The sequence below is a fragment of the Atta colombica genome, unplaced genomic scaffold (genome assembly GCF_001594045.1).
Source record: "Atta colombica isolate Treedump-2 unplaced genomic scaffold, Acol1.0 scaffold225, whole genome shotgun sequence".
Taxonomy (NCBI): Eukaryota; Metazoa; Arthropoda; class Insecta; order Hymenoptera; family Formicidae; genus Atta; species Atta colombica.
In genome coordinates this window covers 631,399-642,150 of record NW_017259322.1, presented here as the reverse complement: position 1 = coordinate 642,150, position 10,752 = coordinate 631,399, and the positions used below count along the sequence as shown (strand labels likewise).

The 10,752-nt window shown below is 34.7% G+C and overlaps 1 protein-coding gene across 3 annotated transcripts in view; it reads right to left on the bottom strand.

Moving 5' to 3' along the window:
• Nucleotides 1–10,752, bottom strand: part of LOC108688127 (protein roadkill) — a 111,510-nt gene that overhangs the window by 50,848 nt on the left and 49,910 nt on the right. The gene's annotated exons all lie outside the window — the stretch shown is intronic.

Below are 10,752 nucleotides of genomic sequence, written 5' to 3'. Positions count from 1 at the left end.
ATCAAATTACGATGATCAATAAATCTCATAAATATCGAAGTATAACATTTTATATATATATATATATATACATACACACACACATATATATCCTATGCGTCTTCAATTTACTACTTTATCATAAACTGATGATTCGAGAGGATAAATTATTAATACTTTTGTGCGGTCTGTCGGATGTAAATAGACATTTGTAAATGCATATGTTCCTCACGGCCGTCGATTAAATGCCAAGCGAGGCGGCTAAAAAGAGAGATCCAATGTAATCGACAAAGCCGCGAATGTCAAAGTTATCATTATTTAGGTCATTTTATGCATTTCCGCGAGAGGCTCGGAAGTTTTCTTCTCTTTCCTTTTCTTTTTTTCCTTTTATCGCTCATCGTTCAGGAACACGCGCCAGCGCCTGAAGACATCTACACCTTCAGGGTACATGTGATTTCTATTAAGGAAAATAACCGTGGGACATGCGGCTCGTGCATGACCTCCAGTACGAAGCCTGGCGCTTGCGCTTCCTCGTCTGGACTTTTCCACGAAATAACTCCGAAGATGACGTCCTCTAGCCATTGATTACAGTGTTGTGAATTCGACACTATAATGTGTAGCAAACCACGAATTATATACTTCCCGAAATCTCGTAAATTCTCTGCAAACGACGGAAATCAATTATTACTCTGTATTACAATGAGATGAAAAGAGAATTTATTAACCTGTCCGTGTCTCGTAACTTTCCTATCTTTGAAAGCGGAATAATTCACACGAATCAATATTGAAGGCTGGCCTTATAACAGTAGAACATTTAGTGTCAATTTATTTTCGGAAACTCACAAGTCGCGAAAGGTTAAAGTGTTAACGATTCTCAAGGAACACTCGCGCTGTCGACGAGGTGAATCGACACAAGAGTTGGCCTCGCTCCAAGAGAGAGACGCGCGGGCATAGGTGGAAAGCGGGCAGGAAAATCTTTTCTGATTTTACGGAAACACAACGAGAGAGTTCCGAGCTCGCGGCGAATAAACGATCGACGCGAATGTTAAAGCTCGTGTCACACTACGCATTGTGAATTGGCTTCAAATTGAATTGAATTCAAATTGCAGACTGCGAATCATTGAGTACGAATTACGAATCGTTGACTAGCGAATTAGATCGACGATTCGCAATTTACGATCCGAATCCAATCCCGCATAGAAAAAGGTTACTTTAAATTTAACAAATTTTATTAAAACTAAATATTTTCTTTGTAAGAAAATATTTAGTTTTATTTCATAGAATAATATTTGGTGTAATGAAAGAAAATGTTATTTTATCGAAAAATATTGCTCCACATAATTGTTTTTTTTTTTACCAAACAATATAACTTTAATGCAATCAATCTAAAAAAAATTTGTATTAAAATAACGTTTTATTTAAAATTAAATGGTTTCAATGAAATAAATGTAAGTCAAACAAATAAAAATGTCGAGTGTAAAAAAGTCCTTTTCTCTATGTATATGCATTGGGAAGAAATAAGAATTGCAAATTAGAGATTAAAATTCGACCAGTCAAATAATTTTAATCTTAATTCATTTCTGATGTTAATCGATTTATTCACCATCGTAATTCATGCCGCGAGTATACATTATCGAACAATTTAACTAATACGATTTTCGTTGAGAACAGCTCAAAAAATAAGCTAAAACGTTCAGCTATTTTCATCTATAATTTAAGTTAATAATAATTGTGAAGTTTAATTCATGCACATCAATTACAGAGAAATCATGCTTCCCCTGATTCATAAATCGAAATCAAATCGATATCGATTGATTTTTCGGATCATTTGATTTGATACATTTTCTATTGGACTTCGAAGATAAACATTTTATCAAAGCTGTATCGATAAAACGTCGATCTTCTTTTGAATAGAAAATCTAGTAAATATCAAATCCAAAACAGTCCTAAAAATCAATCGACTTCAAATCGAATTATGAACTCGGGTCTACCGGGTTTGCCTTATTTGTTCTATTATTTTAATCTCTATCGAGATATTTTAACCTTCTATGTATTATTCATTCATTTCGTTTTGATTGGTTAAATTCTACTCTCTAATTCTAGTTCTCCAATGTATGAGTCACTCTGGGCTATATTCAGATTCCTACCCGAGTGCTCAGGTATCATTTTAACCTTGTTATTTATCGAAAGGATAAAATGATAGAGGAAGGTTATCGATACTGACATATATCATCATATATTGTTTTTAGACCATATTTCTTAAAGGTTGTTCCATCTTTCAGTAAAAAACTTTAGCTGTCTTATTCTATTACTCTTTTATGCTTTTATTCCTTTATTCTTTTGTTTATCCAGTAGATAAATTATCACATAATTTATTCAAAGATGAAACAACCGATCTTAAATAATGTAGCCGCTTGAAATTTGCTGCCTTTTTTTTAACAGTACATTTAAACAGATTACATTTATATCAGTATTAATAAAACGCAATAGTTAGTTTTCAATAAGGAACGATCTCTTTAGGCCTATGATCTGTATCGATGACTTTCTTCTACTTGAGGAATACTCGGGTGGGAATGTAGCGTTACAGTCATTAAGAATTAGACAGAATAGGTCCCTAAATGTGTCCTTGTGTGATATGGATTTTGAAACATCTATTGTAAATGTGGATTGAATTCGGATTTCGAACTGAGAATTGTCGACCAGCCAATCAGATTGATCAACGATTCATAGTTTGCAAATCGAATCCAACCCGCGTCCATAATGCGTAGTATGACACGAGCTTAACACGACTGAACATGAATCCATATCAAACTTCGTCGATGAAAGAAGGCATGATGAGGACGCACCGCGCACGCCGCGCCGGTCGCTTCACGGTCGGGTAATTGATCGTGGAAATGACTTTTACGATAAAACGGAGTCAAAGTCAAGACGCTGAGATCTGATACGGACCTCGCTCAACTCGGTCAAGGCGGAAGACCGTTAGAACAGCTCGTCGTAGGACGCTCTATACGTGGCAACGAATGTATCGCGCGATATTACGTGAGCGCGGATACTTCGGTGGCGAATTGCGCTTGGATATCGTCATTTCGAGAAAAATATGCGATCGAAAGTCGCAATGTAGCGCCCGATGGATCCCAACCGCTCGAATTACGATTCGATCGCGATATTGCACTCGCGAGATCCTCGATTTCGCCGTTTCGACATATTCGACGGGCCTCATTCCTCTCAAGAGAGAGCATCCACGTTTCCTATACTCGATCCAGTCTCGACTTTCCCTTAATATAAGTGGCTTAAACGATAGTTGCCGCTGTTTTCCACTTTCTTCATTGTACGGTTGACACGCGTCTCCGTGGCACTCTCACCGGCGATACAAGAGAAATAAATGTGTAGGCGGGTAAATGTGTATGCGACCGCATAAAATCAACGATTCAAGAATGTTTCGCGCCTCTCTTCTATACTCTCTCGTTTCGAGAATACGTCTCGTTAAATCCCCGTGAAATTACATTTTTTTTATGTTAAGTGTTCGCGGAACACAATACGGAACGTGTCGCGTGCCAAAGAATTCCACTTCCTGATGGCAACACGCGGCGGGCGAGGCGGGACGATATTATTCATATCGATGAAAGAGATTTCTCCGTGTGCTCGATTCCGCCGACAATCGCTGACATTTCTTCTGGGAGGACAGGTGGGAGGGCGCGTTTGAATTGTAATAAAAATGAGGTCGGCACCACTCTTGTGGGCCAAGGCGTCGCACGCGCGTTAGGCGATCTCCGCTTTGAGAAAGACACCATCGAGCGCGACACCGATCGATGTAACCATTTTCCTTTTTTCTTTTTTTTTTGTTTTACACAACTTGTACTATCCCTGCTAGAAATTTCGCATTTTTTGAGCAGTTACTAAACTAAGTTATATCAATTTCTATCTCGTAACTGAAAAGGAAAACCGCTTAGGATCCCAATGTAATTGGGATGTAATGCTTTGTTTGCAGTTACTGTAAACAAAAGTTGCGTAAAATCTAAATCCAATTACTAAATAGAAACATAACAAATAATGGATATTAAATTTATTAATAAGCAAGCCAACTGTTCATGAATGGACAGAATAAAACTCTATCAAGTTCTTGTCCATTTCCTACTCAGTATTGGCACAACTAATGAGAATACAGTAATATTAGACAGTAATTGGAAAAGTTTAAGAAAACTGTATACATTTCTACCAGAGTATGTATTTACTCAATGGAAAACATTCTAAAGACTATCACAGTGTGGATTTAACATCAGGTGTCTATATAATTCTCTCTGTGTGATTGGTGTTAATTCCAGCGATATTTTTTAGAGTGTACGAATACCGCAAATTGTTTTAACAAATTTATGATTAGTAAAACATATATAATTTGCAAAGACTAATTGTAAAGACTAATTGATTCATCTTTATTTGCGGATTTTGTTCTCTTTTTAAAGCGACAAGAAATGCAGTACGATATCTACTATAAAATGCATGTTGCGGAAACGTTCGCGAAGAAAAAAACAATGCGGTTAAACGGATTAAACGCGCTTATTATTCGTGCTCTATCGCGAGATGAACGGAAACATGTTTAATAGTTTTACTCGGAATTCACCGAGGAGCTCGGTATAACAAATTAATTAACGGTACTCCCGGGGACTCGTTAACTTAATTACTCTTGCGCGCGAGTTTGAATTCGCTCGACCGTAAAACGCACAGAGGCGAGGCCGGCTGCAAAGAGCTGCGATGAACCTGAGATCGCATCGAACTGGTTCGCTATTCGTATATCGAATCGCAAAAAGACTGGTATATTGCATAGTTTAATTATCGAGATATCTGCCCATCGTGAAGCAGGTGTTGTTTGTCGGTGCGATAATTAATTCGAAATAATCGATAAGCGAAAGTCATATCGATCTGAGTCAATCGCAAATCTGAGTCGGCTCGCTCGCGATGAAAGAGACTTATCGAAATGCGACTTTTGCAGTTTTTATAAAATATACGTCCAAGGGCTGTGGATGTCAAATTATTTCTCGGTCTCGAGTCTCCAAGAGAAGTCCTGCTCTTTCAAACAATAAATTTCATAAGAAATAAAGTATCCTCTCCAAGATCTCACTTTCATAACTTTTCCTTACTTGAAGTCGAGTTACATTCTTAATCGTATCGATTTAATCATTATTTTAAAACAATAAATATATATTTATTTTTTTATTACCGATAGGCTTTGTAGCAGCAGATTTGTTGGTGTCTCATCATTTGTGTGTATTACATGGAAAAAAATGTTTAGTCGAATTAACTAGAATTCCGGTGGAAAATAAACGGTCCAAAATTCTTAAGTTTAGTCTACTAGATTTCTGGTTAAATTTATTAAATGTTGGTTATTTCAATTAGAATTTTAATAGATTTAATCAGAAATCTTATTTAATTAGAATTCTGGATTCATTTTCCATCAGAATTCGAAGTAATTCAACCAAATATTTTTTTCTACGTACGTCGCCTCTCGTATTTCTTCTCCTCTTTTAGCTCTATAACTTGGCGCTACGTGCTTGTACATTGTAATAAAGATTATTATTATTATTAGATATATACCATTATTCGCTGATAAATATATCGCAAATGTCCCATACAAGGACAAGTGATATTCAGAACAGTCCCTCAAGCAATTCAGAAACAGTAAGGCTCGCTAAAATGTCCCAAGGAAGAATTCGACGAGGGGTCGACGTATATTTCATAAGAATCTGTCAGGTTCAGATTAGTCGACCATGGCCTTCGACAGTCCCGGGGATGGTCGGTATAGATAGGTTCGCGGAGGGGAGGCTCCGATCGATTTCATCGATTATCGATACCGGGGTTAAGGTCATTCTGCAATCTAAAAGCGATGTAGAACGACGTATGCTCCTCTGCACGCGCTTCTTCTTTCTTCTCACCGCGTGACGACGAGCGCTATCGACCACCCTGCGCTTGGAATAAACTTACCTATCGAATAACGGCTCGACAAATAGCCTGAACCTCAAGATACAGTCAGACCTAATGAAATTACTTCTCTGGATTGGATATGAGAATAAAAGGCACCTTGAGGTATTGTGATTGCTTCAAAAGCCGGGATTGGGGAAAGAAGGTCGAGTGCAGACACAATAGATACCTACATTTATTTAACGTATTCGTCTCGCTCGCGAATTCTTTCCTACGAGGCTCTTTCTAAATCAATATCTATTTTTAATATAAAATAAATTTAATATAAAATTAATTTGTTACAATTGTGGCCGAATATATTCCGGTTCGCTATAAGATCGCCTTCGAATTTCGAGAGGATCGTCTATTTAATTTAAAGACACAAAGCACGAGCGAGCGTGCGAATTTTTCAAAAGAAAAACCTATAAGTCGTAGGTCCAACTTCTGCCAGCGGTGTTTCCTCATAACACATCGCCTTGTCGTTTAGCAATTGATCACTGCCGAACTATTATCGATCGCTGAACGACGGCAAGCAGGAAACGTCGGAGGTCGCGTCGAAGTTACGTCTCCGTATAGGCTCGGCCGGGTGTAGAATGGATGGAACAGTGAGAGGCAAAGAGGAACACACGTCGCCATGTACACATATGTGTGCACAAATATGTATACACACAGGATGTCCTCGAGTGCTCGTTTTACCACGTCCTAGACGGCCTCACCGTCGAAAATAACCATTTCGATGGTCGTTATACTACCGCGGCTACGTGCTCGCCCTCGCCCATTGTGCTGCTTCACCGATCCCGGAAGCGGTTGCGGCTTTCTATTCCGTTGTACTTTCCGCAGGTTTTCGACAAAGCCTAACAATCCACACGATCGGCCGAGGTCGGATCACCGCTGTCATTATTTGCACACGCTAATCTAATCAAACAGTTAGCCTCCTCGACGACGAGAACGACGCTGACGCGATTGAGCGAGTACGTGAGCTATGCCAATAGCTCGATTTCAAATATCATGCGTTACCGAATGAGTTTCGTGGAAAACCTTATGTAATTCTTTTTCTCTTTCTTTCTCTCTCTCTTTCTCGTTCTAATTAAATATTCATTAGTTTTATTAGGATTATAGAATTATTTAGAATATATTAGGATATCTATAGAATTATTTAAAATATATTAGGCTATTTGCAAAGTTCGTTTCAATTTAAAGAGTAACCGTAAAATCCATAATTTTTTGGTCTTTTTTGATTCCGCTATTTTGAGATTATGTGTCAATCTTAAGATAAGACATGAATCACAAAAAAATTTCAAGTTCGAGGCTCGATTGGTTTAAGAAATATATGGAAAGTCGAAATTCATTAAAGTGTTAGCTCATATTTTTTGAAGCAAAAATTTTTATATCAGTCCAATAATTCAAAATTTTATATCCGGAGATTTTGCTGATTGCTGACAACAAATTTTAAGTCAAAATGTCTTGAAGATATGAAGAGAATATTTGATGCCTGATTTAATGTGATAAATTATCTATATATTTTTAAAATATTTTAATTTCTATGAAAAATATTTTATTGTGATTTCTTAGGTGATTATTATAAATATAAAGTAAAAAAAGTGGCTTCAAAAAGAAATAGCTGACCTAATATGTTAAACAAAAAAATTGAAAGGTTAATGTGATTTAAATATGTGATCGGCGATATTAACAATTTATATTGTAATTTATATTATAATTTGAATTAAAATTTTTAATCAGCATATCTCAATATAAATCCAATATTTAAAACAGTATTTTAAACCATTTTTTGTGTACATTGAAATGCTGATTAAAAACTTCAAACAATTTTTTTTAAAAATTATTTAGTTGGCCAACTTTAATAGACCGAGTACTCATCTTCATAAAAATGAGCGTTTTAATTTTCGATCATTATATTGGATCAGACATTTTTTTCTAAAATCGAGATTTAAATTTAGATTTATAATCAGCGATCCAAGAAAAAAACTACAAAATATTTCCATAAAAATTAAAACATTTCTTAAAATATATGATCCAGCATATTTAAATCGGGTATTGTGAATTTTAATATAACTATGACTGGCGCCATATAAAAATGATTATCTAGGGATTACAATAAAAATTTTATGACACAATAAAATTAATTTAAAAAATCACGTTCACATAGCAACATAGATCATAAAAATCACATGCACAAGAATTTTTAATGTGTCATACTATATAACTTAACTTTTATATACAAGCCACGTCAATAGAAAACACTAATACGACTGTTGAAGAACATATAGGAACCTCATGACACAATGATAAACTTACTCACCGGTGATCTTCATGTAGTTAACACCAATATGTTAAAAATCTGACTTCAAATTCATTGTCAGCAAAACTTGGAATACAAAGTTTTAAATTATCGGACTGATATAAAAATCTTTCCTTACGCTTTTTCCTGAAATAAATTCGCAAATTTCACCTTCGATTTGATCTGTCTCCCCTTAAACATATGTTGAATATTCTCCATTTTTCAGTATCCATTAACTATTAAATAAGCATGAGAAAGATTAAAATGTTCTTTTACTCCAATTATTTAATTTGGCGTTCCATTTAACATTATTGCTCACTCAATTGGAAACTGATAAGCACATTAAAACGAAGAATTCAAAGAATGATGTGAGACACACACAAAATTAAATATTATTGAAGAGATAATAATTGCACATAAATTATGAAAGAGTGAAATACAGAATTTTAATTCTCTGCCGTTTCTTATCTTACAAGTACATACATCGCGTGAAATTATTAACTTTAATTGATAATTCACTCGATAAGAATTAAGAATTGTCAAAAAATGCATAAATAAATCTATTTTAAGCAAACTTGACAATTGTTCGTAAACAACAATTATAATTCTTTCTGGTATTTTCGCGTAGCGTTTCAACAAACCACTACATAGGAATTGCCTGTGGCAGATATCTGCTCAAGTGACAATATCCCACCGCACGAATGATAGCGTGGCGACCTTGTCGTGCTGTATCGAGCCAAGTTGGCGTTTACTTATAACATAAACATTACGTAGTACGACAAATCAGCAAAAACACACACACACACACACACACACACACACATACACACGCGCGCGTACGCACGCACGCACGTACGCACGCACATCCATATGTGCACGCACTCTTCAAACTTAATTCTATAATTGCGTAAGTGTAATTCTAAGTGATTGTAATTATAAGAATTGACCAATCATAATTGAATATGAGAAAAATATTCGACTATGGTTGGTTTAACTCTTATAATTACAATCACTTACAACTACGCTTACGCAATTATAGAATCAGTTTTACATTGGCTGTGTTCAGCATTTCAACGAAAGCAGCTTTACAATTGTAAAATTCTGGAATATGACTGGTTTATATATTTAAATCCAAAGAGGAACCAACAATAAGGGCAAAATTAAAGAATTACATTAAAGAATTTTATTAGGAATGTGATTTAATTTTAAGGATTTTGCAAAAGATGGCACTAACGTGTCAGTATTGTCGAAGACATTCCAATGACAGCTATTATTTCTTAATGCTTTAATTACTCCATAATTTAGTCGTTTACTAACAATGGACGCAGTAAAACGTTGTGTTTATACCATTTAAAAAAGTGGAACTTCCTAAAGAGCATTTTCATACGTTGCTTTTGTTTTTTAATCAAAAGAAAATGGCTGAAGGGCATAAAATTCTGATAGAAATTTATAGTGATGTTGCTCCATCAAGATATGTGATTGGCATATTGGTTCTGTCGATTCAAATGTGATGATTTCAATGTTAACAATAAAAATTAACTGCAGAAAAATGATTTGGACAAAAAACCCACTTCAGAATTTCCCAGAGAATAAAATGTTGATCATACAACAGTTATTTAAACGTTTACGTGATATATTGTTTAAACAAATAGTTTTTGAGAGAAAAAAAACCTTCAAAACTATAAATCACACTCCTAATATATCACGTATATGACACACGGAACCACACGGACGTATTGAAATTATCTTCGTTATAAATATTCGTGACACGTGTCATTATTAAATTAAAGTGAATTATCGCATAAGGAAATCCAAATTTTCCAAAGCTTCTGAATATGTCGAATGTTCCGTTCGAAAATCCAGTTCTGAGAATCTGAGAATGATTCATTCTGGATAGACCGCTTAACGTTTTAGACCGAATTAAACGGAATTAATTAGACGGAATTAATTATAATATTGCTGAGGATGACTACAAAACAAATCGAAATGTTCAAGATTTTGAAATAAAGAAGACAATGTTATGAAGAAATAATTTTTACTTATCGATAACTGTGCGCAAGTCTTTCCGCGCTGACTCTCATTAGCCTTGAAATTTATTTATTATTATTCTTAATATATCAATTGTAAAGCTGCTTTCTCTGCTAAATATTAGTATAAACAATCATTTATTGCAGCGATTATTTAACTTTTACGATTTCGTAAATGTATTGAAACAACAGCTATTTAGCAAAATAAATATTTCACATGATTTATATTGCTTATCATTTATATGTAAACACCTATATTAAAAAAAAAGCAATTTTGAACCTAATTATTGATATACAATTATATAAAAATTTCCAAATTGACTGAATGGATTAAAAAATCATATTACGGGATTAAAGTAGAAATTAGGAAATGGTGCAATGAACTTTATATTAAAATCGAAAAAAAATTAAGTAAGATTTTAATAATTTTTTTTTCAATTTTAATATAGAGATTCATTGCATTACTTCCTAAGTTTGTGTCTATAATCTACTATA